General features: G+C 45.0%; 1 long non-coding RNA gene across 1 annotated transcript; it reads right to left on the reverse strand.

Annotated features, from left to right (window-relative positions):
* Nucleotides 1-285: 285 nt before the first annotated feature.
* Nucleotides 286-18,161, reverse strand: LOC138365436 (uncharacterized). The gene is made up of 4 exons (XR_011228815.1): nucleotides 18,025-18,161; nucleotides 1,050-1,125; nucleotides 574-672; nucleotides 286-423 (listed from the first exon to the last, which is right to left on the reverse strand). It is a non-coding gene; the product is annotated as an uncharacterized lncRNA (long non-coding RNA).
* Between the last annotated feature and the right edge of the window lie 8,653 nt (nucleotides 18,162-26,814).

Raw genomic sequence — 26,814 nt, forward strand, 5'->3', positions numbered from 1 at the left:
AATCCATCGGATGTTCTGTGGGATTCGTTGGGTTATAATATAAAAACTGTAAACCTTATGCAATATATCATTAACAACATATAGTATGAGGTATTAAAATCTATTGTTCTAGTTTTGTTTAAATTTATGACAATAAGAAAGAGGATTTCCACAGTTTCTTAGAAAACATCTTACATATACGTTAAGTATATGGACAGTGTAAATTCTACTAAATCAATCAAATTTATTTATATTCTCAATCATATGCAAATTGGCTATTTGAGCGAGCATGTATTTACCTCTGTTGTTTTTGGTTGTCTCCATAAAAAGCCGTTCCTGCTGCACCAGACTCATCACATCCTCCACCTCCACCCAGTAGCTTATCTCTGAGGACTCCAGCACCTGCTGTACCAACGTACTCCTACAGGTCGAGCTTACCAGAATCTACAAAGATGACGCATGATTATGAGTGGCCCTCCAATATACTATAAATTACATAACCACACAAATGAAAATGAAGCAACGACAACGTTTCGGCCAAGTATATACACAATTCATGCAAGAAAGTTGTCTGACAGCAAACAGTTCACTTACCTGGGCGTGGGTTGTATTGTCGCCCCAAATATCGAAGTAACCGCCGTTTTCTAGTTCCCGGATCACATCGTTATTTTTTAACACGTCAACACTCCACATCTGTCCACAAACAACATGTTAGATAAAACCTCTACATTTTTGTGGTATTGTGTGCCACAACCCACCACAGTTCCCGACTTCACGGGTACCTATATACTGTTAGATACAAATCTAACTGATGTTAGACAAATCCCAAAGGTTTTCATATAAAAGAAAGATTAATCAATTTACATGGAAATATATGTCTGCTGAGACTGATGGATGCCCACTACTCTCGTAAAAGAAAAGTAAACTTCAGTATGCATTTAAAATTGTTTCGCATAAATAATGCCTTACGTTGTTGAAAGAATGACACTTAAAATTCAAAACCAATAGACACTATTAATGGCGTAAATCACGAAGTAATTACCACGAGATAAATAATGAAAGAAACTCACCAGAATGCTTGCATCGCCCTGGACGAGCGTAGCCAAACACAGGCAAAACAGGCAGCATCTTGGAATACAACAAGCACTGCGGAGACACAAGTACTTAAACCTTTAATCCTTGGTGACACTAAGACACAGAAGCACAAGATGCGAGATTATGCTTCCAGTCGCAGCTTATATTGGCCGGTAAAGGTGAGATTGTAGGGACAGGTGTAATTGGTCCCGCTAGAGTAACGGGTAACATGATTAAAGTATTCAATTTACTGAGAGGGGTATAACAAAAGGAATATAAAAAAAGCTGTAAATATAAGAGCAGTTAGTAAATTGGATAAAGTTTGATTTAGAAAATACATGGGTAAATAGTGGTTTAGAAATGTGATAGTAGATTTCAGGAAAAAATTATCATACCGGATATTGGATCGCTGGAGTGTTTTATATATGAATTTGAATTATACATGAATCAACATCTATTACGTTAATAGTTATGTCTTTAGTCTGTGGCCAATCACGCATCTCGTTGGATCCTGGGTTAGCCAGTGTGCCTCTAGGCGGAAACCTACTCCCCTGTAACTGTCACAGGCTCCTAATTTGGGGGATACTAGGTTAATGACTTCCATTGCAAATTCTTTCAAGCTGAATTTTTAACAAAATCGCTTAACTCGCACATTACTTGCAAACTAAAACATTCCTTTGGTTACCTAGCACGTTTGTAGGATGGATTTATGTATCGTTCCACCTCTGGCCTGCTTGTGCTGCTCAAGACCTCGTTGTCTCAACCATGTCCTTTCATTTAAGTAATCGAAGCCTGGTGTAGTACACGTTTTCCTATTGTTTCCTTTCTTCAAAATAAATGGTTCGTAATTGAACAAATTCTTGTACCATCCCACAGATCCTGATGTTGCTGCTGCAGTGTTGTGGTCACTAAATCTTCTGCATTCTTCTATCTCTTAATTATTTGCCTAATCTATGCTAGATTCTGCTATGTAAATGTTTACATTTTTTCTCTTGTTTGAAAGTTTTGCAGCTTCGTCTGCAAAGGCATTCCCTAGTATTCCTACTCGACTTGGCACCCAGTTGACATATTATATTATGTAAGTATTATATTAAGCCTAAGACTTAATATTTATTAAGTGTTAGGCTTAATATTTTCGTCCATCTGGGAACCCTTGTTATGTCTCTCAATGCTTCGTTTTGAAAATATACATATGACCACTGACTAGGAGAAAGAGTAAATCAGGTAAAACATTATGACTCCCGCTCCTAGACGGGATTCTGTGATTGCTCCTATATATTCAGTTGCAATTTTGCCTCTCTCAGATATTGAATTTCCTGTTTGAATGTAATTTTAGAATCTATTCGTACTCCAAGAAATTGGCATCGAGTAGCCCACTGTAGGCTAAAGTCTTGAAATAACACGGTGCCTGATTTACCAGAGGGCCACTAACCCTACTGGACAGGACGAGGACATGAAGCCGGTGGATTGAAGCTCTCCACCATTTGCCTTTATGATCTTTTCCACGTAAATTCTAAAACAGTTGGCAGTTACGACTTCGAAGGGTAGGCGTTTCCATGGGTTAATGTGAACTGTAGGTGAAAAAGCATCTCCTGTTCTCAATCCTCCATTGTGGCTTGTTATGCTTGAAACCGTTGCTCCTTGCTTGTGATAATATGACCGAGCGAAGAAAATATCAGGAACCCACATCCTCTACTTGTTCAGTATTTTTGAAGCTTCAATGACATCCGCCCTGTCATGCCTGATTTGCAGTGTTGTTAGCCCTGCGGCCTTCAAACGTTCCTGATATGAGAGATGATTGGTGCAACCTGTCCTCTTACAAATTATGTCTGAACTTGGCCGTTTGCCAGTATCGCCGAAAATGGACGTAATTTGGAGATGAAAAATAATTGAAAAGTTTTGAATTTTTGTTAACGAAAGCAGCAAGTTAAGGGTCCTCTGGTAGGTTACGAGGGCAGGAAGATCTAATGCTTCAAAACGTCATGAAAACTTAATTGAAAGTTTCCTTTCCTAACTTAACCGTGTAAGGAAGATGACTGAAAACAGGACAGTACATCACTTTCGTGAGCCAATTTCTGTTCAAATTCGGTCTATTTTTAGCCATATTGGCAAACGTGCGAAAGCGGCGTTATTTTAAGAGGGCGGGTTGGGAATAACTTCTGTTGCCCAAATTAGCACCTTCTGCAGAGCAGCTACGTCCCTCTGAAAATGAGGCCTCCATGCTTGCCAACAGAAATCCATATGGGGGTGCACCAGAGATTTACAGTAGAACCATTACCATATTCTTATCGTCAAAAGTACGTGTGATAATCTCTAAAGTTTCGTTAGCTTTTCTGACGGCTGCACCCACCTTTCTTGCAACTTTTAATGAGTGGGGGATTTTGACTACAAGGTCATTTTCTTCATCAATCTGCTGTAATGTAATGCTACTAATATGGTAATCGTGGCATGGGTTGTCCCACATGCATGGTCTTACTTTTCTCGATGTTAAAGAGCATTTGCATGTCTTCTGACCATTTGTGGAGTTCATGTAGCTCTTTTTAAGGCTTTAATATTGTCATTTCCCACTTTACCGTAACTCTCTACGTCGTCTGCACATTTCATGATGTGGTTTGTAATATTCTCATCAGTCAATGATGTATATGACAAAAAGGGTACGTCCCAAAATAGACCTTTGTGGTACCCCGCCGACCACATTTCTCCATTCAGTTTCGTTTCCATTACGGCACATTTAGAAATCCCTTTGTTCTTTCCTTCAACCAGTGTTTTACCCATTCTAATATTTTAGTATATATTCTATGGACCTTTAATTTGCTTGCCAGTCTTTCATGTGGTTTCTTAGCAAAATCCAAAATCTACATTCATTGGAAGGCCTTTTAGTAGCTGGTTACCGTTTCCAATAATGAGAGCAAGTTTGTAAGGCTGAATGTGTTTTTAACAATTATGTGGTTCTGATTGTACAAGATTGTACACTGAAAGATGGTGAATGATTCCCTCCCCGAGGATTGTCTCTTTGAGTTTGCAGATGTATGATGTCAAGCCGATTGATTGGTAGTTTCATACCGAGCTCTTTCTGCGTTTTTTTTTTTTAAATAGGGGTGACATTTGCGTATTTCCAATCTAGGGGGACAACCTCTTGGTCCCGAGATTTTGCGTAAAGTAGTTTCAGCAGTAGGCATAGTTCTTCTGCCAGTGCCTTTAAGATTTTGGATTTTATTCCACCCACACCTGGGGCTTTTGAGTCTTTTAGCCTGTGGAGTGCAGTCACCCCGTCTCATTGCCTTAGATTTCTGTGCTGATTTTTTTTTTGTCAAAATGCTGAATTCAAATGTTACTTTATCTAGCACCAATTAGCTAATTGTGCAAATGTCATGGTAACGAGGTTTTCTATCTGGATGTTAAAAAGAATAGGATTGAGGACGACTCCTTGTGCAGTTCCATTCTCATACCAGTGTATTCTGACACTTGGCCTTTCAGCTTTACCCTGGCATACCTGTGACTAAGAATCTTGAATCCATGCTAGAATTTTCTGACTTTTTATAATTAACTTGCGTAAAAATGCTTGTTGGAATCCAAGTTGGAATGCTTTTTCCTAGATCAGGGAATATCACTATAACCGAACCTGAGTTGACTCTTACTAGTAATGTTGCTATGCAGATTCCAGCACTTACTCCTCTATTAAAACTATATATATTCTTAGGCAGGTTTCCAGTCTTTCACAGTAGCCTCTAAGACCATCAGTTCAGCAATTTTACCAATTCATTATGTTAAGGAAATTTGTCTAATTTCCAGGGTCTTTCGGTTTAGTAATCGGAATGATGTCTGCTTTCTTCCAAGAGATCGGTAGTTTGTCGAGCTCACAAGATGCATTGATAACGTACAATATTCCTTGTCCTCCATCAGGACCTGTGTGTGCAATCACTGAGTATGTAATGTTATCAGCACCTGGTGCAGTGTCATTGCCACCTTTTTCTACTCTGATTAGTTCTTGTTTAGTAAAGAGTAACTTTCGTCATTTGTAGCTATGCTCTTACGAATATCCGTCAACTTCTGTTTTTCCTTTCTGCCTTCTGACCATTGCAGGAAGCTGGTATGAAGCTTCTCCCGCAAACTGGACACCAAGTCACTCAGCCTCCTGCAATGGTTAAATACATGCATGTTGCCGAGGTGGTCGACCTAACGTTGTTTTCATCTGTCCTTATATCTTTCAAAGACCTACTATGTTTATTTAGAGTGACGCCACTCAAACTATCTTGCCTGATCTCTTTTTAAACAAGTCTAGCTTCATATATCACTGCTCTTAGAGTAGTTCTTTCTGGTGTGCGGTTTCTCTAGAGATATATTCTGTTTACTCGGGGGGTTTTGTTCTCTAACTTCACTACCGTAGAACCAATAGTTTTTTTGTTTTGTGTTTCCTGGAATGATGACTGGAATAGCTGTTTCAGCAGCTGTAATAGCTTCCAGGAGATTGGTCTCGTGTCCATATCCCTAGGTGGAGAGTATGTAGTATGCCATTTTTCAAGCTCGTCCTGGTATATATTCCAGTTGGCCTTTATTACATTCCACGTAGGTTGTGTGTGTGTGTGGTGGGGGGAGGGGGGAAGGGTGTAGGAGATCTTACTACTTTTAGTGTTGTGATAGTAGCATAGTGGTCACTGGAGATCACTGGGTCTACTTCACACTTCGCCTGATGCTTGAATGCAGTTGCGATAAATTTTTAGAACCTCCTTGAATGTGTGGGGGATTGGGGGGGGGGGGGGTTCTCCAGGGTTGAGAAGTGTAATCTCTGTTACTTCTCACAGAACTTTAGCTAAATGGCTCTCATCTGCATTGGCTGGCCAGTCACATCTACCTAGTGTTTATAAGCATTAATATCCCAGGTAATAATTATATCATGCATCTCCATGGCAAGCACTTCCTTTGCTAGATTACATATAGGGGCTTTTAGACGTTATATACGAGGAGCTCAATATTAGCCATATTCACTGTTAGTCCTAATACCTCTACTCATCCCCACACGGAACTACATCCATTTCTTTGCTTTTATGGTGTTGCTTGACCAAGATCATTAACCCTTCTCCCCTGTTCATGAGGTATAATACATTGGTGACATCCAGCTAATTTGAAGGATTTTATGGTTGGGTAGGCAGATTCTTGCAAAATTATTACTTCTGGTTTTGTACTGATTGCAGCTTACAGAAGTGTTTTTTTTTTATTTCCAAGACATTGTTTGTTCCAATTCAGAATTCGTTATGAACAGATAACGGTTTCTGTTGGTGTTGCCTTTCTTAGTAGAACTCCTCAGAATCAACAACCATAGTCTCCACTTCGTTAGCAGTGTTGCTGCAAATCGGACTGAATTGATTGTTCATGGTTGTCTATTGTATTACAAGATTCCGTTGATCTTGATTCGTCACTGCTTCCTGCAGTTGCTTTTTGGAATCTTTATGGTCTGATGTGACTACTCGTCTGTTAGTGGTAGTCTGTATGTCCATGTGTTTGTCCTCTTGTCTTGTACTGTTTCTTATGTAACTATGGTCTGCTGCACGATCTTCTCCATTATTACACAAGTGATTGCTAGAGTCTTGTTACGAGGCATTCTGCCTCATCTGTGTGCAATTTTTAATGGTCTTTGCCATGATCTTCAATATTTTTAGCAGGACCTCCGTAAAACTGTCAATCTGTTTTATTGACACCAAAAGTGATTGTATTTTGTGTCCATGTTGAATTTCTGCAGTGGATTTGTGCGTTTTCTGATTTGGAATTGCTTGAGTTGTGTAATGAATTGTGTTCTATGAGCATTGGCATCTGTTGTGGCTGTGCACGTGTGTTCCAGACGATGTTGGTGCACGTACTGCTGGTCTGTGATTATCCTGACCAAAGCTGTCTGCCCCTGTACTTTCCGTTTGGTTGTTCTCCAGGAATAATATTTCATCCTCAGCTTGGTCATTTGGCTGTTGTGGTTTGGTTTCCCTTGTGCTTGGCTTTACAGTTTTTGGTTGGATGTCCCCAGGCTGCACACTCCACATCTCTCCTGTCCAGTGCAGCGTGTTTGATCATGGCCATAATTTCTGACTCGAAGTAGTGCAGAAGGTTTCGGAGCGTATGGTCTCAATATATTCCCTAATTTCCACGACTGAACGTTTCTGGCGTATATCCCATAACAATCATTAGAATCTGACGTGTCACTGCTTTGTTTGTATTTGTGCAGCACCGTTTTGCAATCAAGATTTGCATGTGTTCTAGTTTTGTATCCAATGGGGATTCGATTGGATATCACAACAGCACGACTCTTGTGCGTCTTTCTCAAGGATCCAGCTTTTCGAAGCATTCAGGTTTTCATTGCCGGACTTAACGTTTCTAGGTAATTTGCAGTCTTTTCGTTTTGTTGTGTCATAATTTATCCCTGCACGTTGAGAGTGATGGAAAGTTTGAACTCTGGTTGCCTCTTTTCCATTTCAGTTACTACCCCATATGCTGTAGGAAAGTTTTCTGTCTGCATTATGAGTTTAGGATTTTTTTCAATTTTAAGTCTGCAATTTGGGAAGATGTGCAGAGTCCGACACAGGTTAGTGTGTGACTGATGCTGTCCCCTCTAGGTACATTATGTCGTGATTCTTGCCATTAGAAGTACTTTGTGTAACCTCAATAGCAATTCTCATTTCAACTTTTCCTCTGAACTGTCCATCCTCATTGTCTAAAAACTGCCTCCATTTGCTCTTTCTCCTCAACATTGTTTTGACGTATCCAAGTAGAGCCGATTCACATTCCTACTTAATGCCTCAGACACTCCTAGGTCTGGATAAATTTATTTCCCTTCAAAGGAGGTCGTAAAATTATTTTCCCAGGTGGACTCAGGGATACCTAACACCTAGTTGAGCTGTTTGGTATATCTTTCCCCGTCAAGTTCTATACACCTTTTAAGGTGTACTGTGGCACATTGTGGCACTGCCCACAGGGAATCTACCTGCTCGGTGATAAGGCGCGCGCGCGCACACACGCGTACACACACACACACACTCAACATGTGACATCAACAGCTGCGGAAATCACTTTCCTTGTATCACTGGAGATTGCTGCAAACCCAGAATGTTTCGTCTGAGATTATTTAATACGGGAGCATTACGTCAAACAGATGCTATGCATGAATTGTTTACAAGAGTTGCGAGGGCAGCCAAGTACCATATTCTCACACATGTCCCCGACTGTGTATGCCACCAGCAATCTCTAGCAGCTTCAGCATCAACTTTACCATCAGCCTCCTCCTGGTGGTTCCTGAACCTCGGGCAGCTGTAAATGCTTGACCGCAGTGGCCACTCATCTGTGGTCACAGCCACCATCTTGTGTAAATAAGGACATCTGGATGTGGATTTGATTTTCAAGAACTTACTATTTGTGTGTTGAATTGTCTGTCACTGACTAGTCCATGCATCATAGTCCACATCGATTTGCCTGCCAGTGCCTGAACAGGTGAAGGCCGAGTCTTTGAGGCGAAGATAGTCTCCGTGGTGTAGTGGTAAGCCTGGCGTTCCGCGAGCGCTTTGTCATGGGTTCGTATCCAGGCCGGGGAGGATTTACTGGGCGCAAATCCTTAACTATAGCCTCTGTTTAACTCAACAGTAAAATGTGTACTTGGTTGTAACAACGATTCTTCGCGGCGGGGATCGTATTCCAGGGACCTGCCCGAAACGCTACACGTACTAGTGGCTGTACAAGAATGGAACAACTCTTGTATATATCTCAAAAAAAAATTACCTGACCAATCCCTGGCGTGTCCGACTGTCCAATCCCTGGCGTGTCCGACGATCGCAGTCCGACTCAGGGGCCTGGTTGCCCACCCCATGAGCCTGGGTAAAAGAGGTCGTGTCTGTATCCATATATCATGTATTGTAAAAGGTCTGGGGCCTGGAACCAAGGGATACCACCTACGAGGGCAGCCAGGAACGCCGAGCGCGGGGCAGTGCAGGAAGGGATGCTTTGTCCCAAGGGGTGCTTCCCCTTTTAAACAGTAGAGTCCTATTGCTTCGTCCATTCTCCTACACTTGTGCAAAGATCTCATTCTCCCTTTCACCCTAGCCTGGACACCCAGCCATCCACTTAGGGCAGCCACTCACGGGCGATCCCTCCAGCATAACAATCATAAACAGGCATAGAAGAGAACATTACATAATAAGACCCCAGAAACTCCAGGGACACAAGTCCGAAGACAATTAAACATAGAAACTGACACACAACAAACGGACGCATACGGACATGGAAAGACAAACTACAGAGGGCGCCATCGGGACAACCTCAGGACACCCCCAACCCGTCGCGACACACAGGCCGCACTTCATCCTGGACCCCAGGGCGATCACAGTGAACACCGCCAGTCGCCGTACCCAGCCCCACGGACGAGCCCTCTGCTGGATCCGCAGAGCCCCCACCAACCGGAACAAGGGCCGAAGACCCCCGACAGTTACTCTTAGACAACACGACCACCAGGTCCCGGTCACCGCAATGAGCCACCCACCCAGAGGTGCCACCATCAGGAGGCGCAGCTGCCGTCACTGGAGGCACCACAGAAGAAACCTCCTCGATGTCCTCGCCCGCAACCTCCATCGCAACACCGCCCTCCGCCCACAACCGACGAGGCGATGTATCCTGAGCCGAACGACGGCGCTTCACATGAGGCTGCTGAACGTCGGTACAACGACCCCCAGCAAGGGGTGTGTTACGAACCCGGATCCAGCGTCCGAGCACGGAGCAGTAACGACCTCGCCATCTGTGGGTCAGCTCCCGAAACTCCCGCCAAACGGACGACGACACCTGGTGAGGACGGCGAATACCGGCCACAAGGGCCAGTTTCCAGTCCTGTTCAGCGCTCCACACAGCCGCTGCTGACCTCTGATGAGGTGGTGCTCAGACACCAGCGCCATCTATGGAGTGGATAGGTGGGCGTTTGTGTCTGAACCTGTAAGTGAGGTGCCTTAGAGTGTCCCAGTTATTGATGACGTGTCTGCTTACAGAGTCGACCTGGGACTGCTGTGATGGAAGTTGAGTCAGTCTACCCGAGGCAGCCGTCTCCGAACCTTGAGCCTTGCTGCAGCAGTTGCGAAGTCGTTCCCCCCGGAAGAACACTGTGGTGTGTTAGCCTGCCAGTGGAGTGGCAGTGAAAGGATTACCCGGGACCGACTGTTGGAGACGATCGTCCACTGGGGTACTGAGGACAGGAGAGTGATTTGTGGTGTCACACGAGGCTCCTGTCTAGGGCGTTCCCCTTATATCGTTCGTGGAGTGGCCTGACCAGCTTGGCTGATTCAGAACCTGCCAGCAGACCAGCTGGACGTGTGGTTGACGGCCTCCACGGCGGTGCCCCCAGTGGACCTGTGTTTTGGCTGACCTGTGGCCCGGGTAGGCTCAACTTCGCAGAGAATTCGTTGTGTGGCCACGGAAGCACCGAAGACTCAGCACCAAGAGCGAGGATCCATAGTCTTCAGCAGAAGACTACAGTGTAGTTCCCCTATAAATAAGTGTTTATACCCCTCCCCCTGTGATCTCTTTTATATCTTATTTATTTAATTGGTGATGGAATTATAATCTTAAGTTCTTTGCTTTCTTTCCCTTCCCCCTTTAAGTTACTTGCGTCACGGATCACATCCCTTGATAGCCACTACTGGCTTTGGAACGGATATATATCTTCCTCTAACAACATCAGAGTGAGAACCCCGTTGCGTCCAAGAGGGCTGTAACATAATTGGCATCCCCAGCGGGATCCGTCCCCTTGTTAAGTATGTTTGACAGGGGTGGTGAAGTGGCGTAATCCCTGTAAATAATTCCCCCTGTGTGTGACGATTGTGACGTTATACGTCCTGTGCGGTGCTCAGAGTGACTAAGTGCGATATTGTGCAGTGCGGTGCTCACTGTGATTAAGCGATTAAGTGCAATATTGAGTAGTGCGGTGCTCAGTGATTCAGTGCAATATTGTAGAGCGAAGTGTTCGCTGTGATTCAGTGCAATATTGGGTAGTGCGGTGCCCGAACTAATTACGTGCAATATTGGCAAGTGCAGTGTTTGGTGTGATAAAGTGCAATATTGACGTAGAACTGTGCTCGGTGCGTTAAGTGTTAAATTGTAAGCGGTGTGTCAAGTGCTAGTGTCTAGTTAAGTGTTCCATCTGTGACAATGGCAGAAAAAGCTACCATCGATGATCTGGACGATGTTCAGGCTTTTCTGAACAGAGAGGACTGTCTTGCCAGATTAAAATATCTAAGCAAACCTGAGCTTGTACTAGTGAGCGCCTACCTGGAGATCAAGATCCGTGCCAGTGATTCCCGCGTGGAAATATTGTCCAAGGTTCACCGGCACTTGAAGGCAGAAGAGAAACAGGAAGGCGAGGCTCCTAGTACAAAGGAAGGTGAGGAAATAGCTTCCACGGAAAAGGAAGAGAAGGGCAGTGACGTTGACAGTGATGCAGGTGAGCTTAATATCAGCTTCCTAACAGTCAAAATGCGTGCCCTAGAGATCAATCGTGAGATAGAATGGAAGAAATTAGAAATGGAACGAGAGACAAGATAAAGAAATGGAGATGAAAGAAAGGAATTGGCGATGAGGCGTTTAGAATTAGAAAGAGAAGAAAGAAGAGAAGAACGAGAAAGAGAAGAGAAACGAGAAAGAGAAGAGCGAGAAAGAGAAGAGAAAAGAGAAAGAGAAGAACGAGAAAGAGAAAGAGAAGAACGAGAAAGAGAAAGAGAAGAACGAGACAGACAAGAACGCCGAGACAGAGAAGAAAGAGAGAGACAACATGAGCTAGAAGTATTACGGTTAGGTGGTCGGAGGCCAACAACGGACACCAGCGGTTTCGATCCGGTAAGAAACATCAAAATGGTCCCCAAATTCAATGAGAGGGAAGTTTCGAAGTTTTTTGCAGCCTTCGAGAAAGTCGCTGCCTCTTTGGAGTGGCCAAGGGAGAATTGGGCCATCATGATACAGTCAGTCTTGACTGGGAAGGCCCAAATCGCCTACTCTACGTTATCCCTTGACGACTCCGGCGATTACGACAAGGTGAAGAAGGTTGTGCTCATGGCGTACCAATTGGTACCTGAGGCATATAGACAGAAGTTCAGAAACCTGAAGAAGACCTCAGAGCACACCTTCACCGAATTCGCCACCATCAAGGAGCGACTTTTTCAGGAATGGTGTGCCTCTCGGAAGGTGGAGACCAGGGAAGACCTCGAGCAGCTTATACTGCTAGAGGACTTCAAGGATTGTTTGTCTGGAGACCTCAAGACATACTTAGAAGAGCAGCAGGTAGAGACCTTGAGTGCGGCAGCCACCATGGCTGAAGAGTATATCCTGACTCATTGGCCGTCTGCTAAGTACGTCCCAAGGAATTACCAGCGCCGGTTCGACAGACCTCATGACGAAGAGGAAAGACCCGTCCCACAAAGTGCTAAGAAGACGCCCCCAGGTAGCCCTCGAAGAACAAGTCCTAGCAGTCCAAAACACCGGAGTCCGAGGAGGAATATGGTGTGCTGGACTTGTGGGCAGAAAGGGCATGTAGCTGCTAGGTGCCGAGGCAGAAGAGGTGGCAGCGCACGTAGGAGGTGATGATGATGAGCTGTGTTACACCACCAGCAGGAAGCCAGTCGACGACGACACAGGAAGGATCAAGTTTGTTTTCCCCTCACACTTCAGGCGGGTATGTATCGAGTGATCATACTGGTAGATCAGTTGTAGTGCTCAGAGATAGTGGAGCTGCCCAGTCCCTGATCGTGAAGAGCTCGTTACCCGAGGGAGTAAGTGTGGATGGGAGACCAGAGGTTGTCCTGGTTGGGTTTCCTAGGACCCAGTACATCGCCCCCTTAGTGCCAGTACATCTCGACTCGCCTTACTTCAGCGGCACATGTGCGTTGGCAGTAGTCGATACCCTCCCTGTGGCTGGGATTGACGTGGTACTAGCCAACGACTTGGTGACAGATTGGAGCATCAGTCTTCCCAAGGTCGCGGACGAGTCAGCCAGAACAGCAAGGTCTGAGGTAACAGGCAGTGGTAATATCCAGGTACAGTCAGACTCGGATTTCGGTATATTTAATCCTTCCTCTCACCCGCAGATCGACGATATTCTAGCAGAGACTTCTGATTCTTCTCCCGACAAGGAACATGAGGTTACGATGGCAGAAGTACCTGAGCTAGAAGAGAGGTCTTGTGTGCAGGCACCCACGGATACCAACGAGTCTGGAGCGAAGGCGGATGTGTGCTTGCGGTATGGCAAGTTACAGCGTGTATTGAACCAGCCAGAGATTCCCCAGACGTCAGAGGTATGTGAGGTGTGTTCAAAAGGTCTAGTGCCCTCTTCGGTCCAAGCCAGGCTAGTGGATGCCGGCTATGGACATGACAGGCTCAAGAAACTTATCCCTCGGCTTACCAAATGTTTCCTATCGGTATTTTGTTTGATTCTCGTATATGTTCTCTGTGTTCTCAGTAAGGATCAGTGGACGACCCGAAGGATGATGGCTCCCATGAACATCGTGAAGAGATCCCAGGGATTAGAGACGTGCACTGTAAGTGTTGCAGTCGAAGAAGGGACCTGGAAGGTAATAGTTGATACAGGAGGTACGACATATGATAATATGAGTGACTGTTTCCGACAGGTTGACACCCCCCGTGTGACTGCTGAGCCTCAATGCAGCGTTATGTGGAACGTTGGTCGACCTGACGGTGGCAGAGCGAATGCCATCTGCGACGTACGAACAGCTCTGTTGGAACTAGGTGTGAGCTTAGTAGAGGAGTCTGCTGTAAGTACTGACTTGCCCACTGTCGCTGTCACTCTGAATTATCAGACCCCTGTATTCCAGGTTCCTGTCTCCCTGAAGGACCGCCGGATCGGTACCAGAAATGCCGTCTGTGTCCAGCCATCATCAGTGCCACGACACAGGGAAGTGTCGAGTCGCCCCTCATCGTGTCTACACCGATTCTTACTCGAGGAAGGTGAGATGATGCCCCTGCTTGACATCGCAGTGGAGACGTGGAAGATTACGCCAGGCAGGACATTTCCTTACATCTGCAAGTTTCCTTTGTGCGAGAGTTCCCCGTGGTACGGTTCTGTGGACAAGACAGCCTCGCCATTCCAGTTCATAGAGTAAGTGAGTCCATTAGGAATTGTGTCGTCGTACTAATTTGGTTTGTGTTTCTCTTTATAGAACCCCAAACCAAATTCTTTTTGGTGGGGAGGTGTTACGAAACCGGATCCAGCGTCCGAGCATGGAGCAGTAACGACCGCGCCATCTGTGGGTCAGCTCCCGAAACTCCCGCCAAAACGGACGACGACACCTGGTGAGGACGGCGAATACCGGCCACAAGGGCCAGTTTCCAGTCTGTTCAGCGCTCCACACAGCCGCTGCTGACGTCCTGGTGAGGTGGTGCTCAGACACCAGCGCCATCTATGGAGTGGATAGGTGGGCGTTTGTGTCTGAACCTGTAAGTGAGGTGCCTTAGTGGTGTCCCAGTTATTGATGACGTGTCTGCTTACAGAGTCGACCTGGGACTGCTGTGATGGAAGTTGAGTCAGTCTACCCGAGGCAGCCGTCTCCGAACCTTGAGCCTTGCTGCAGCAGTTGCGAAGTCGTTCCCCCGGAAGAACACTGTGGGTGTGTTAGCCTGCCAGTGGAGTGGCAGTGAAAGGATTACCCGGGACCGACTGTTGGAGACGATCGTCCACTGGGGTACCGAGGACAGGAGAGTGATTTGTGGTGTCACATGAGGCTCCTGTCTAGGGCGTTCCCCTTATATCGTTCGTGGAGTGGCCTGACCAGCTTGGCTGATTCAGAACCTGCCAGCAGACCAGCTGGACGTGTGGTTGACGGCCTCCACGGCGGTGCCCCCAGTGGACCTGTGTTTTGGCTGACCTGTGGCCCGGGTAGGCTCAACTTCGCAGAGAATTCGTTGTGTGGCCACGGAAGCACCGAAGACTCAGCACCAAGAGCGAGGATCCATAGTCTTCAGCAGAAGACTACAGTGTAGTTCCCCTATAAATAAGTGTTTATACCGCTCCCCCTGTGATCTCTTTTATATCTTATTTATTTAATTGGTGATGGAATTATAATCTTAAAAGTTCTTAGCTTTCTTTCCCTTCCCCCTTTAAGTTACTTGCGTCACGGATCACATCCCTTGATAGCCACTACTGGCTTGGGAACGGATATATATCTTCCTCTAACAACATCAGAGTGAGAACCCCGTTGCGTCCCGAGAGGGCCGTAACAGGGTGCTCCAGAAGAACCCGACGCGGGCGGGCCCAAAGCCGAAGCAGCACGGACACACACAGCAGCAACCTCCACAGCATGGGGCCACAGCCTACCACCACGCCCGGAGACCGGAGCAGAAGGAGCAGGTCCAGAAAGCGGGAGAGCACACTCCAGCTCACAGGGGGCATCCACCACGGACGCCGAGGCAATCGCAGCTGACGAACCACTGGACAAGGCGACCTTCGTAGACGACGAGGGAGTCGATGCAGAGTCAGAGGGCGGGGAGGAGGACACACACCCCACCACCCCAGCATCCCCGGGCAGCAGACAATCTTCAGCAGGGGGAGCAGGCACCACACCAACAGCATCAGCCGAGGACCGCACAGAAGCCTCCGGCCGCGGATGCACCTCCGCCACCACCGAACGAGGAACCCCCGAGGTAGGAGCTCCCGTTCCCACAGAGCACACCGGGGAAGCAGACGTACTATGTCCCGACCAAACAGGGACAGAGGGAGCACTTGCTGAGCCCGCCGCAGGAACCACCCCAGGCACCTCGCCAGGGTGAGAAGGCGATGAGGAAGCCCCCCGCGTCTCCAAAGGGGGGAAGTCACTCTCCAAGAAAACGGAGGGAGCCTCAGCTCGAGGAGCATCATAGCTCGCTGCCACATGGCCCTCAGCACCACACCGGAAACAAGTGAGAGTCTGTCCCTGATAAAATACTCTGAGCGAGAGCCCACGATACAGAAGACGAGACGGTACCAGTGACGTAATCTTCATACCTAGCGTACGAATGCCCGTACGCAGCCGACCTGTACGCAGATGGTTGAAACGATGAAACTGCACCTCTCCATAATTTCCAAACACAACCCGCAGCTCATCCTCAGAGAACGTCACCGGTACACCATGCACACTCACATACTGCACGGCCCCCCAGGGATCCGAAACGGCCACAGACACAGCCGTGTCGGTGACTGGAACCGAGTGGCCAGCCCAACGCGCCACAAACTCCTTGTACAGCGAGCTCCTGCAGAAGGTCATCGCCACTCGCGTAGGGGAAAGCTTCTCCAGCCCTATCAAATCCTGGACATCCGCTTGAAGCACATCGACGACAGCAACTTCCACAATCGCCCAGTCCACATCCCCTGAGAAGTCAAGGCACGCCGTGTCCACCCGCCGGACGCGGGACACACCACCAACCACCATACCACCAGCCGGGCCCTCCGGCCAGCGGGCGCACCACACCACAATCCACACCCGCCTCCACTCAGCACCAGGCGACAACTGGCAGGTCAAACGAGCACGTCCTGGCCCTCTGGCGGCCAGTGAGCGAATCCCTTTGGTCGATAGTTAGACGCAAGTGATCTATCTCCTTTCTTAAAAACTGGTATCACATTAGCAACTTTCCAAAACTCTGGCACTCTGCCTGACTCTATTGATTTATTAAATATGGTTGACAGTGGGTCACAAAGCTCCTCTTTGCATTCTTTAAGCACCCTGGCAAACACTTCATCCGGCCCTGGGGATTTGTTTGGTTTGAGTTTTACTATTTGTTTAAGAACATCCTCCCTGGTAACTGCTAAACTCATCAACCTGTCCTCGTCCCCACCCACATAGACTTGTTCGGCTGAAGGCATATTGTTAAGTTCCTCTTTAGTAAATACAGATACAAAATATTTATTAAAAATACTACTCATCTCTTCATCACTATCTGTTATTTGACCTGTCTCAGTTTTTAATGGACCTATCCTTTCCCTAGTCTTAGTACGATATAACTGAAAAAACCCTTTAGGATTTGTCTTTGCTTGCCCTGCTATGCGAACTTCATAGTTTCTTTTTGCTTTCCTTATCTCTTTTTTAACATTTCTAACCAGTTGTACGAATTCCTGTTCTAAAGGAATTCACGTTCTATATTTTACTGAATAGAACGTGAAACAATAGATATAAATTGAACAAGTTTAGATTTAGGAAACACCTGGGTAAATACTAGTTTGGTAACAGGGTTGTTGATTTAGAACAAATTACCGGGTAACATAACAGACGTAGGATCTCCTGAGTTTGGGTGGATATAAATAGGAGCTGCTTCGTATGGGCCAATAGACCTTTCTGCAGTTTCCTTGATTGCTATGTTCTTATGTTTTATTTCTTGTTGCCGATTTGTTCATGATCTATCAAAATAATTCCATGATTACGAGTTTCAAACATACTAGAATAGTATACACACGGCTTTAAAGTAGTGTATAACACCACCATTCACTTCAAAGAATATTATTAATTGAATATGCAATGCATGCTGTGAAATTACTGTGCATGGTAAAGTGTTCAATTTGCATTGTTCAATGTCCGCTTGACCTTCACTATGCTTGTGAAAATATTTAGTTTAATATTTTAAACATTTTAAGTATATACTTCTTCTGTTGTCAGTCTTTGAACATTATCAACAGCATCTTCATCGTTAATAAAATTAATATTAATAAAAATAATTAATAAAAATAATTAATAAAAATAATTAATAAAATAATTAATAAAATCTCCCCGAGTTCTTTTACCGATGTCTAATGCCCTATGATACGAAACATCTGAACTGATGTTAATACAACCAATGTTGTCCTCAATGATTTAAAACCTACATCACTTGTATAATTATCATACCTGCAATGTGTTCCTGCATTGTAACCCGAGCTACCTCACACACCTGTAGCGCCCTTGCACATACCTGTAGTTCCCTCACACACCTGTATACATATCATACCTGCAATGTGTTCATGTATTGTAACCTGAGCTTCTCCACGTGTTGCGACAAGTGGTTTTAACAGCAGTGACAATGTGGAAGGGACGGTGGACATAACCTGTAGCTCCCACACACACCTGAATCGCCCTTGCACACACCTGCAATAGAAAAGCCCTTTTAAGTATATTTCGAGCAAATTAACTAGTGCATAACCATTAAAATGTATATATAAATCTATACAAGTACATATATGTAAGGGACATTTGCAGACATTCAGGAAATATAAAAGGATTAGAATGCAGTTATAACCATCCCCAAAAAGTTTTTAAATATACAAACGAAAAGAAAATGTCGCTTTGAATCAACATGTAGATTTCTCCATCCTGACATGTACGTAACCTCACTGAAGGAAAGAAAATGCTACGCCCTCAGCTGTCCATACTTTCACGTTGAAGGCACAGAATGCTAAATAGAGTGGCAAACACGAAAATGGCTTTGGAGAAAAGCCAGTTAAATTTATACCCAGGCGAAAGAGGTTTCAAAAGGTTGAACATTGTGTATGGAACTGGCTGGAAGACCCACCTGCATACCAGAGTCACACATGCAATTACACCCCACAACAGAGCTCCAGCTACGACAGACAACAACCCTGCAACAATTAGTACTGGTCAGAACAAAACCAACAATCCCCACACATAATGGACCTGCATGAAAATCATCAAATTACCCCAAATAGAGTAACCTCATTCATCTTTACCAACATACAAGGTCTGAAAACAATAGGAAATAACCCCCTCACCTAGCCAAAAGCAGTATTTGGACCTTTCAAAGAAATCCATGCAAGAGAACTTTGACAGTGAGATTTGGATACCAGAATATAATCTATATAGATGTGATAGATAGTAATTAGTTCACATTGAGGTTATCTTGAGATGATTTCGGGGCTTTTAGTGTCCCCGCGGCCCGGTCCTCGACCAGGCCTCCATCCCCAGGAAGTAGCCCGTGACAGCTGACTAACACCCAGGTACCTATTTTACTGCTAGGTAACAGGGGCATAGAGTGAAAGAAACTCTGCCCATTGTTTCTCGCCGGCGCCTGAGATCAAACCCAGGACCACGGTATCACAAGTCCAGCGTGCTGTCCGCTCGGCCGACCGGCTCCCATATTTGAGGAGTATGTTTGTATACAAGAGAGGACCTTGAATGCTCTGAGCTTAACTCTAGAAATGAGGTAATAATGAGGTACTGGTAATAAAACAAAACTTATAAATTCTAATATTCAAACCACCAGATTCAACGGCTGAGGATTTCCAAATCAGAGAGAATAGTCTCGATAATCTGGCAAACCCAATAAATGAAATCTTCCTAGGTGACATCAACCTGCCCAGTCTAAGATGGAGACTAGCGACCAAGAATATTGTACCAGGAAATCTATCTGGACATAACAAACCTCAGATTAGAGAACTAATTAGATTTTGTGACAAATTTTCACTCAACCAGCAGATAGAGTCACCTAATTACGAAAATATTCTAGATCTGAACTTCACAAACAAAGGAGACAATCAAGGGCAGTACAGTCGCATACCACATACTTAGACCACAAGCTCATTTAAGAGCAAACTAACATAATACCTGTAATAAGCCTAAAACAATGATCACGTATGAGGGGTTATTCAATAAATTCAATTTTAATAAAAGGACAGACTGGGAAAAGATAGACAGGGAACTTAAAAATAATTCCATTGAAGGTTTTCAATGGAAAAAAATCTGGTTTTTAAAAAATCTAGCAATGGCTAAAGCAATCATATCAAATGTTAGAAATGCAATTAAAACACAAATATGACATTCAAGAGAATTAAAAGAAAATATTCCTTCACATATGCAAAAAAAAATAAACCAGTCAGTATTGGACCTATTTTTACAAGTGAAGGTTCATACAGAAGATAACACGGTAATCGTGATATCCAAACTCCTGAAAATATAATTGATACGGACACGAATTCTGCAGATTTTGAAGGAGAAATTGACAACATGCCCATGCACTCAATACGTATAAAGGAATGCCAAGTGCCAGTAGCATTGTGTGGAGAAAGAGCTTGCACACAAGGAAGATACAAGATTCGCTTAAATCAATAGATTTCATATATTTTGCTACTCTTTACAAGGGAGGGAGCAAAGCAATGGCTAAGAATTATTGACCAGTCGCTCTAACGTCTCACATAATAAAAGTATTTAATAAAGGGATCAGGAGGCAGGTTTCCAGTTATATGGAGACCCATGACAACATGGATTTAGAGGTGGAAGATCATGCCTCTCGCAGCTACTTTACCACTACGACAAAATCACTGAGGCATTAGAAGAAAAAACAATGCAGTGTGGTATATACAGACTTCACAAAGGCATTTGATACATGTAACCAAAGTGATAACACACAAAATAAGGTTAATGGGAATATCAGATAAAGTAGCTCGGATGTATTAAAATTTCGGTGGAACAGAACACAGAGCAACTGTCAACCAAAGAAAAGAGAGTTCAAGCACAGTTAAAAGCTCTACCGCAGAGTAGTCCTTGCACCACTTTTTTCCTTATTCTCATATCACATATAGACATTTATACAAGTCACAGCGTCGCATCACCTTCTGCGGATGACAAAAATCAGCATGAAACGGAATTCTGTTGTAAACATTGATAACGCACAAACAGATATCAATTAGATTTTCGGCTTGGCGGCAGAAAATAGCATTTTGTTATCAGTGATAAATTCCAGGAACTCTGGTACGGTAAAAATGAGGACATTAAACAAAATATAGGGTACAAAACACAAACAAATCTGCCCATAGTAGGAAAGCATAATGTAAATGATAAGGCATCAGTCATTATTATTCCCATAACATTAAGGGAGCATAACAAAACAAATTTAGCATCATCCAGAAAAATGATAGGAAGGATTATGAGAAACGTCAAATCCAGATCTCCACTCACAATGGTTGTACTATTCACATCACTCCTGCAGTCCGTCATTAGTACTGTTCGATACTTGCTTCCTCCTTAAGAGCAGGAGAGATTGCTGAAAGAGGGAATACAGAAAACAAACGGCATTAAGAGCAGAAAACAAACGGCAAAAAGAGACACGATAAAGCACCCAATTTATTGGGATCGTCTCTAAGAGCTCTAAATGTTCTCCCTAGAAAGGATTGTTGTTGTTTAAGATTCAGCTACTGGGAACAAAAAGTTCCAAGTAGCACGGGCTATGGTGAGCCCGTAGTGGACTTACCTGGCACAGGAGCGGGGCTGTAACTGTGCTAGAAAGGATGATTGATTGATAAAGATTAAACCACCCAAGAGGTGGCACGGGCATGAATAGCCCGTAAGTGGTACAATTTTTTTTTCTCAGTATTCTGAGGTTGCATTTAACCATCAGGCTGTTATCGTGGGGGAGGATACTGCTTCACAGTCTTTATGAGGGTGTCCAGCTGCTGGACACCTTTGTTGACCAGGACAGTGGCTGTGTTGATGGGTTCAGGGTGGCCACTGCATGATTCAGGAACTCTTAAAGCTCTTCTAAGGTCACTGGTTGCTTCACATTCCAGAAGATAGTGAAGTAATGGCTTTTCTGTGACAGTTTGGCAGAAGATGCACTCTCTCTGTCGGGGTTCACCAATCTCCCAGTTGCATCTGTAACCTAGACGTAGTCTATATAGCCTAACTGCTATTTCCCTGTGGATTCCTTTTGGGATATTTAACCTTTCTAATTTGGTTGCCTGAAGATACCATGTTGCAGATGGCGAACCTTCAGCTATTCTCTGGTGTAGGTAGGCTTTGTTGAGATGTGAGAGTTTTTTGGTGATGATGTTTTTTATGTTCTCTAGGCTGGGTTGAATTGTTTTATGTATCACTGGATGATGAGTTGCCAATTTAGCAATTTCATCAGCTTTTTCATTTAATGGGATTCCAATATGGGATGGGATTCAGTTTAAAGTTATGTTGAGGCCTTTGCCTTTAGCGACTGCTCCTTGATACAAAATGGTGGTAATTATTTCCACATTATCTTTCCACTGTTTTTGTCCTAGTATTTGAAGTGCAGCTTTTGAGTCTGTATGTATGATTGCATTTTAAGTGTTTTGTGCAATCACATATGCGAATGCCTGTTGTAGGCGAACAGCTCAGTTTGGGTTGATGATACTAGTCCTCCCATTCTCCAATATGCCTGAACGCTGGTCGCGCAAAGAGCAGCGCCAGCACTCTCATTTTCTGTGTCCACCGATCCGTCTGTGAAGATGTGGGTGGCTCCTGCTACTGCTATGCTATACATTTGCTCTTCTATTATGCGCCTTAGGATTGTCGGATCATAGGCAGCCTTTTTCATTGGGAGACTTTCTATTACTATTTTGAAAGTAGGCTCTTCCCACGGCGCGGAAGGAGTGTAATTTGGGTGTGGATGATCACCCTCTCTATCAAGAATCATGTTTTTTAAATGTAGTCTGTTTAGGACTTTTCCTGCTCTTGCAACCCAAGAGTTTCCATTGTTTTGGCCTAGTCCAACCACCAAAGCCTGCCGTACTGGGATTGGATCAGAAGAAATAATTATCTTACTGATAATTGTAGCTGTCCTTTGTGATATTCTTTCTTGTAGAGAGGGCAAACCCGTCTCCAGTCTAAGAGTTTCAAGCCTGGTCCACATGGGGGCTCCCAGTGCAGCTCTCATAGCATTGTTTTGGGCAACTTCAAGCCTTTTCCACTGTTGGTGTGATAGATTTGTGAGTGCAGGTGCGGCATAATCGATCACTGTTGTGACTGCCTGTACATAGTATGTGCGAAGGACTTGCAGATTGGCTCCTCCAGAAAGGGAGGTTAGCGACCTGAGGATTGCCGTCCGGGCCGCAGTTCGCTCTCTCAAGTATGTGACCTCAACATTAAAATTCATGTGTGTGTCCAGGATGATTCCTAGATACTGATAGGTGTCGACCCATTCTATTGGTTGACCCTGTACTGTGAGTTGGATGTTGGGCTTCGCTATTTTTATGGGCATGGCCTTTGACTTTGAGGGGTTGAGTTTGATCCCAATCTGTTTTGCCTCTTTACTGATGCAGTCTAAGCATTTGGGTGCAAGGCGCGCCGCATCCTTTCCTTTTATGATGATGACAAAGTCGTCCGCGTAGTTTAGAAGCCTGCAGTGATGTGGGAGTTTCAACCTCATTATTCTTTCCATTAAACAGTTGAAGAGAAGAGGGCTAAGAATACCTCCTTGCGGTGTACCATTTTCATGTCTTTTGTACTCAGAGACTGTGCCATGAAGTTTTACTCTTGCTTCTCTGTTTATGAGATAGTTTTTGGTCCAGGAGAGCAGGTTGCCTCTGACCTCTTTGTCAATGAGGCAGCAGAGAATAGCTGGGGCGCTAGCCAGTTCAAAGGCTTTTTCGAGGTCCAGGAATATCAGCATTCCTGGTCTGTCATTCAAGTGGGCTAACAGAGTTGTAATACATTCCACTGTGCCAACCCCTCTTCTATAGGCATACATATCATGGTGCAGTTTAGGCATTTTCCACTCCAGTCTGTTGAGTGCCATTCTGTCAGCCGTCTTGGCTGCACAGCTTTGGAGAGAGATGGGCCTGGGATTAGCTGGATCTTTGGGTTTTGGGATCGGCACTATGTCTGCTCTATTCCAAGCAGAAGGTCTAGTTTGAGAAGTCCAGGCTAAATTAATTAACCTTAGGTATGCAGCGTCTCCCTCTGGGCCGAGGTTTCTAATCATTTTATAGGTTATTTTGTCGGCTCCAGGGGATGTATCCTTGGAGTTTTTCTTAGCCCGATTGAGCTCATCCAGTGTGAAGGGGGCATTAGTGTCAGAGACTTCTTCACATGCTGTAAGGATTCTGTGCCACCTTTCTTCCTCTAGTCCGGTCTGTACTGCTAATACATCTGGTGGAAGTTGATTGCTGGCTGCTCTCTCTGCAAACCTGGTTGCCAGTACTTCGGCTTCCTGTTGAGGATCTTTGGGGTGTGGAGCTTTAGGTGTTTTATTCCCTTTGGCCCGGTGAATTTGCTGCCACATCTCCCCGAGAGAGGTGTGTTCATTCAGGTGTGAACACCATTCTAGCAACTTTTGTTCTTTTATTTGTCTGGTCTCTCGATGTACATGTTCCTTGACCTCACAAAGTAAGATCCTGTTGCGGTCACTTGGCTGCTTTTTGTATAGCTTTCTTGTTCTATTGAGTCTATGGTTGAGTTCTTTGACACGTTCGCAATAGTACCAATGATCTTTATGGTGTCCGGTGGACTGTTTTTTCAGTGGGATTGAGTGGTTGGCTGCACTTTGAATCGCTTTGACAAATTCTTGTCTGCCTGATTAATGTCTTCGGGAAGATCATAGTTTCTTTGCCACTCTGAAATGAGGTTTTGAAATCGGTCCCAGTTTGCTAAAGCAAAGTTCCAGGCTTCAGATGGAGGCGGTGGAGTGGTTAGGTCTAACTGAAGATCAATTTGGACCCCATAGTGGTCGCTTGTGAGTGTGGGCTCAACTGACCATGTTGCTGCATCTCTTAGGGAGGCTGAAACGAAGGTTAGGTCTAATCTGCCTCTTTGGATGTGGGTAGGTTCATTCTTGTTTAAGATTTGTATTTCTGGAAGCTGGTCCAGTAGATGTGTAGTGTGTATGCCGGCTTCATTTGTTTTGTTCGAGCCCAGTGCCAATCGATGATGGGCATTAAAATCTCCACAAATGATTGTGTTTGTTGTTGTCACGTGTCCAAATAACACAGGGAGATCCATTTCCGCTTGTGGAGCCCTGTACACATTGAACACTTCAAGTTTGTCGTGTCTTAGCTCAATGGTGACTCCCATTACCTCTGTCCCTGCTCCACAATTGGGTGGGCTGGTTATGGATTTGGAGATCAGGTCACATTTTACGTAGATTGCACATCCCCTGGATTGCCCATTGATCCATGGAAGGAAGAAGCCTCGATAGCCTGAGATTTTAGGTTCTAATCCGGCTCGAAGCAAGCTCTCCTGTAGTATCAGGATGTCTATGCCTTTGGTTGCTGCTATGCATTGCAAGTGTTGCAATTTAGTGCGTAGTCCTTGCGCATTCCATTGCAGGATCTTTAGAATTCTAGGTTCTTGGAATGTGCTAATAATTCCGTGGTATCCATGGAGTCTGATGAACACGCCATGGAAGTTGCAATTGGTGTATAGGTTCTTAGTGGTCCTGAAATTGCCTCATCAATGTCGCTTTCCGACGACCTGGACTCTATCTGCTTTTTATGGGGGTGCCTCTTGCCCTGCTGTCTTGACGGTGTGGATATTACATCTTCGAATTTTTTGAGCTTGTACTCAATTGCCTTCCGAGTCTCTGTGGTTTGCTTGATTCCATGTGAAGACAGCAGACTTTCAATTAACTCAGTGACCAAAGTTTTGAGCATTGGCCAGAGAGCGTTCAGTTCAGTGGGAGCACTATTTAATGTTGTGCAGTTTGAGGGCCTAGTGGCTTTTAGACCCTTCTCGGTGGTAACTTTGGCACTGGAATTGCTACTCCTATTGGCCCCAGTGTGCTTGCTGGATGAAATGGGAGGCCGACTGCTTTGAACATGAGTCTTGTGTCCTCCATCTTTCTTTTTGTCCTGTACTGTCTTCTCACCCTTCACCATGGCCGATGGTGAAGGGCCGTGTGCCCCCTCTTCCTGAATGGGTAGACCCCACGCGGTTTTAGTGGGCATGGGAGCTGGTATTCGTTTTGGTGGGGGTTTCGGCTCCGCTGTTGGCGTGGTGGGGTTCGTTTGAAGCCTTTTGAGCCTTTCAGGGCATTTCAAGTTCCAGGCATGATGTGCCTTGGAACAATTTGGGCATTTTGCCTGAACAGGGTGGTTTGCCTTGAATTTATCAATACATATTTTTGTATCATGGGGCTGGCTGCAGACTCCGCACCTCACTGGGCGTTGGCAGCCATCTTTGTGATGCCCAAATCTCTGACATCTAAAGCATCTTAGGGGTTCTGGGGTGTAAGGCCTGTGTTGGAACACCCCCCAGATTCCAAGGTCAAGTTTTTCCGGGATCCGTCCTCTTACTGTGAGAAGGACTTGTCGAGTTTCTTGTTTTGTTCGTACTTGGCATCTCTCTGCTGACACCACATAGTTCAGCTTTTCGAGATGGCCAAGGGCCATATGCAAGGGATAGTGGAGGACAATGACTTTACTTATTTTATCCGCTGGTTTCAGTTCCTCACATTTTGCGTAATTTTTTAGAATCGTAGCGGCCGACTCGTCTTTTGGCCTCAGAATGTATTCTCCTTTGAGATTAGGTTTTGCCCTGACCTGGAGCTGGGGGTACTCTTTTTCCAGGTCCACTACAGTAGCGTAGGAAGACTTACCTTCCGTGTGCTGCACTTTGAAGACCGGAAACGTAGATCTAGTCTGAGGCGCTGGGAGAGCTGGAGAAGCTGGAGAGATTAATGGGCGATGGGTCGTCATGGAGTGGCTTGTCCTGTTAGCCTTATTCACGTGATGCCACTCGCCGTCACTTTCGGAACTGGTATCCATTATCGATGGTCTTTTCCTACTCTGAGCAGCATTGCTGGATCGATTATAAGTCAATTGGAATTCCATGATGAAATTTCAAATGATCACTTGTGGAGTGGTCTGGTGAGTGAAGGACGTGACGTCTGGTGTAAACTACACAACTGCCTGTCTACTGCCTACCCCGAGTTGGCAGTAGACAGGCAGTTGTGTAGTTGTACACCAGACCACGTCCTTCACTCACCATCTCCTAGAAAGGAGATGAGTGAGGTATCATATAGTATACACATCGAAAATATTGAAGG

The sequence above is a fragment of the Procambarus clarkii genome, chromosome 16, assembly GCF_040958095.1.
Source record: "Procambarus clarkii isolate CNS0578487 chromosome 16, FALCON_Pclarkii_2.0, whole genome shotgun sequence".
NCBI classification, from domain to species: domain Eukaryota; kingdom Metazoa; phylum Arthropoda; class Malacostraca; order Decapoda; family Cambaridae; genus Procambarus; species Procambarus clarkii.